Raw genomic sequence first — 5134 nt, 5'->3', positions numbered from 1 at the left:
CGCAGAATGCATTTTGGCAGAAATTTATGACTAAATTTGATTTTTAAATTTTTTTTTAACTGGACATGTTTTATAGCAAAAAGTCCAAAATATTGTTTTTTTTCCTCAAAATTGTCAGCCTTTTTTTTTATAGCGCAAAAAATAAAAAACGCACAGGCGATCAAATACCACCGAAAGAGAGCTCAAATTGTGGGGGAAAAAAAAGGACATAAATTTCATTTATGTACCGTATTGCATGACCGCGCAATTGTCCGTTAAACTAGCGCAGCGCTGTATAGTAAACAAAATGGAGTAAATTGCAGTATCTATACCATAGTTTGTAGACACTATAACTTTCATACAAAGCAATCAATATACACTTATTGGGATTTCTTTTACCAAAAACACGTAGAAGAATACATTTTGGCCTAAATTTATAACCAACTTTGAGTTTACTATATATTTTTTATGGCTGAAAGTAAAAAATATTGTTTTTCTTCAACATTTTTGGCCTTTTGTTTATAGCGTGAAAAATAAAAAGCGCACAGGTGATCAAATACCACCGAAAGAAAGCTCTATTTGTGTGAAAAAAAGGACGTAAATTTTGTTTGGGTGCAGCATTGCAAGACCGCGCAATTATCAGTTGAATTAGTGCAGCGCCGAGTAGCAAAAATAGGCCTGGTCATTAAGGGGGGTAAATCCTCAGGAGGGCAAGTGGTTAAATAATAACTCTCCATCTTATCCTCGCTCATATGGTATAGTTCCTCTATCGTATATATTTCATCCACCCTATCAACCCAGTCCTCTATTTTCTGCACTTCATGTCTCTGCCAAAACTTGGGTATCAAGCCCTTTGCTGCATTCAAATAATACAATACACCAGATTTTTTATCCTTTTTGACTGAAAGCTTGGTACTATGGAAAAGGCAAGTCTCTGGCTCTAATATTATATCAACCTCTGTAATTTTCCGAATCCAATTTACAATTTTCTCCCAGTACTCCTGTATTCTAGGACACTCCCACCATATGTGATACATGTAGCAAACTAGCTCCTCAGAGCTGGAAGCGGAGTTCTCCTTCAACCTTTGCTTTTGTAACAAACTAGCTCATCAGAGCTGGAAGCGGAGTTCCCCTGTTCCTTGCTGTATTTGAGGTCTTCCTCGAATCATTCCTCACATCCCCCCCCCCCTTGCATTCCTGTGAGGCAGACTTTATCTCCTGGCAGATGATGTGGAACAACCATGAGAAGTGGAGCCAGCCTGTCTGCGGAGGTGTCACTTTGGTCACCCAAAGCTATGTAAGCCCCACACCTTATCAAACGGACCCGAGAACTCTTCAGGGCAACTGTATGGTTCATATCACGGGATATGAAGCTGGTAATTTAGTGTAGAGTTTCCCAATGACCACTCCCAAGTCAGAGCCCCCCCCCCTTCCCCTTTGAGATGGACCTTTAACCTCCCTGGCGGTATGATTATTTCAGATTTTTGGTGCTGAAAGCGGTACCATTTTTTTGCATGGAAATATGAATTTTTTTAATTGTAGACTGTAATATTTAGGAATAACTCACTGAAATCTGTCCGAACAAGAGTCTAGTAAACATCCCGGGTATGATAAAATTTGAAACACAAAATCATAAATTATAATTTAATAAATAATCATAAAAATAATATAAAAATAATAAAAAATTTAATTCAATAATATAATCAAACCAAAAACACTGAAATTTGAAATATAGCGCCAAGTTCGCACATCGCTGAGCTCAGTCGCAAAATCGTTTTCAGTGTCTGATGACGAATTTCCCCCACGAATCATTATCACTCAATTCTGCAAGTGCAAGATTTACTATCGCTGTTCTCTAGCTGATCTAAACCGCTTTTGACCTAAAGGGACACTTTTTGGATGCCATGGACGTTTCTCAGTTTCCAGGCAGAAAGAACAGACAAAATGCAGGCAGGGCACAGGACAAAGCACTAGGGACAAAATGTATGTGAAATTGGTTGAGACAGCAATGTTTTACTATGTAAAATGTAAAAAAAAAAAAATGACATTTTTTAAAATTTTTAAATTTCCCGCCGCCGCCGGCGGCGCCCGTACGTCCCGACGTCACAGGGACAGGACACAGAAGCCGGATGCCGGCATCGGCCGGAGGAGATGGCCAGGGACGCTGCAGGGGACACATCGTGGGAGCGCAGGGTAAGGTAAGTGAAGAACACATGCCGGAGCAGTGCCGCATGGTATTCCCGAGTGTAGCTCGGGGTTACCGCTTTTGGTACTGAAATGTTACCCCGAGCTACACTCGGGAATACCGCTAAGGAGGTTAAGAGAGTTAAGTGAGTTAGTCTGACTCACACACAGAGATCTCCGAGGTAACATCGTAACAGAGGAGATCAAAGAACCTTTCTGCTCTGCATCTTGAATTTGCTAAAACCAGGCAAGGCAAGAAACTTACCCTGTAATTTCCTCGCTATTCTATGTTTGCTGTGTCTTTATATACATATATATATATTTTTGTGACATCTCTTCGTAAATATTTATTTGCATCTGTGCGACGCTTTTGGTAATAAATCTTTCTTTCTGAAAGTGTTAAACTGTTTCTAAGCGCTTACTTGCAATTCACGAATCCCTGCCTTTGAAGAGACGCTACGGGTTGGTTATATCTCTGTATAGTAGGTCCGCGGGCCGTGCTATATAGATCAATATTTCAATCATTATAGTGTATATTTGATAACGGGAGTTTCCCAGTCTCCGACAAAAGTGGTGGTGGCAGTAGAGGGTTAGTTGCGTAACTAACCCGACCCAGTAACAAGCGCATTCAGGCTGCAGGCACCGATTGTAGTCCATTAGCTGGGCAATCGCTGTGTAGGGTGCAGCTGGGTGGGGCCTTGTTACGCGCGTCACACCGCGGTTTTGGATCGGCCGGCCCTTCGGTCACGAGTTTGGTGAGAAGGTCTGGGGTCTGACGCCGTGGGCGTGACGTATTACTGTTAGTCGCGGCTGTGCGATTGTCGCCTGTTGGTGGCGGCGGCCGCGGGTCGTGACAATACATAGTGCCTCTACCTCCACATCCCCAATACAAAGGTTACTAAAGTTATGAAAATGATTGTATGACAGAATAAAACTTCGGAAGTGACGTAACTTATTTGTATTGTATGTTCAGACGAAAACTGTACTGATTAAACAAAAATTGTTTGATCTGGTATCGTACAGCAAACATTTTCGCGCAATTTCGGACATATGCTGTGTACTGATGACCAGATTATCATATGATCGCTTTGAAAACGTCAATTTTCGTATGATTTTCTGATTGTGTGTATGGGGCATAAGGGCTCATTCACATGTAAAGATGGGGGTGGTAAAACTCTGCAGTTGAGTCACGGTTTTACTGCGCCAGTCCCTTGCCCCTTTAGCTGCTGAAGCAGCAGCCAAAAGGTGTACACATGCTGCAGCAGGAATTATGCCCCCTGTTACTTTTGGTGGGCGCTACCACCTGTCAATTGAAACGCATTCAAATAAATGGGGCGACTCTGCAAGCGCCCCACAACTGCATGCTTTTGCGGGATCCAAGGGGTTAAAGCAGGTGAGAAAGCAACACAATGCTGCCTGTTTAACCCCTTGTTTGCTGTACTGCACAAGGTTGCAGGGCACTTGCAGAGCGTCATCATTCACTTGAATGGGTCATGCTTGGCAGGTGCAACACCCATCAACCACGCAGGTCGTAGAAGCAGCACTGCAGAGGAGACGTCAACGTATGCGGATCTTGCTACCCGCCTACAGCTTCAACTTTACTGTGTTTGATGCTCTGGGATGGCGAGTCAGCAAGCCCTGACCGTGATCTGCCAGTCACATGCTCGAGATCTACAGGTTGCTGACCCCCGCATTAAACCGATATGAATTTATACAGCACGCTTACCTTTTTTATATGCATACGATTTTAAAAACTGAACTTCCCCTTTAAATGAGAAATAGCGCCATTGTCTTTGTGGATTGTGACGGAAGGGATGCCATGGAAAATGCCTTCTGTTTTAGGAAAGAAAAGCTGTACTTCAAAGCCCAGGTTCACATTTTATACATGTGAAGTCTAGGGATTTCATACACTGATACACTTAATAATTTATGTTCTAAAATGCCTTTGTTCTTGTAGCATTCCAGATGTAAACTGCAGCCGTCTCCGTGAAACAGATTATTGAACACTGTAAATTCTAGAAGACAGTGGATGGAATCAGAGTGCGTATACATTATCGCCATGGAAACTGGCGCACACTGTTGTCTGCTCTCTAGTGATCAACCTTTATTTGTTTTATTACCTTACAGAATTAGTGTAACTTCCTCTGTAATACCGACAATTCTCCGGAGGTGCCTGAGCTGCTTTTAGAATAGTCACACAAAATGTCAGTTTTTGTGTGTTGTATAAAAACAAATTAGGTAGATATGAAAGCCTATTACCAGATCCTCTGATTGTAACAAGGCGATATTGATAGTTCTGTATTGATAGACTGCTCAGGGGACAGAAATTACAGAAGAGGATCTTGGCTAAATAAATGTGAGCAAAAATCAATATATTTATTTTTATGCAAAGTCTGCTTTAATAACAGCCCCTTCCTCCCGCACCCCCAGTAAAGAGAAAAGAAAGAAAAAAAGCAGCATCAGAAGTGCACAGTAAAGCCTTCTTAACCACTAGCCTACAGGGCACTTATACCTCCTTCCTGCCCAGGCCAGTTTTCAGCTTTCAGCGCTGTCGCACTTTGAATGACAATTGTGCGGTCATGCAATACTGTACCCATATGACATTTTTATAATTTTTTTTGAGACAGATAGAGCTTTCTTTTGGTGGTATTTAATCACCTCTGGTTTTTAAATTTTTTGCTAAACAAACCAAAAATAACTGAAAATTTTGGGGGAAAAAATGTTTTTGTTATAAAATTTTGTAAATAAGTGATTTTTCTCCTTCACTGAGGTGCGCTAATGAGGCTGCAGTGATGGGCACTGATAGGCTGCACTGGTGGGCACTGGTAGGTGGCACTGATGGGCATTGACAGGCATCAGTGATGGGCACTGATAGGCGGCACTGACTGGCACTGGTAGGCGGCACTGATAGGTGGCACTGATAGGGGACACTGAAAGGCAGCTCAGATCGGCACTGATATGTAGCATTGGT

The sequence above is a fragment of the Staurois parvus genome, unplaced genomic scaffold (assembly GCF_062004578.1).
Source record: "Staurois parvus isolate SC_StPar_1 unplaced genomic scaffold, SC_StPar_1.0 ptg000351l, whole genome shotgun sequence".
Classification (NCBI taxonomy): domain Eukaryota; kingdom Metazoa; phylum Chordata; class Amphibia; order Anura; family Ranidae; genus Staurois; species Staurois parvus.
This window is presented reverse-complemented; position numbering follows the sequence as displayed.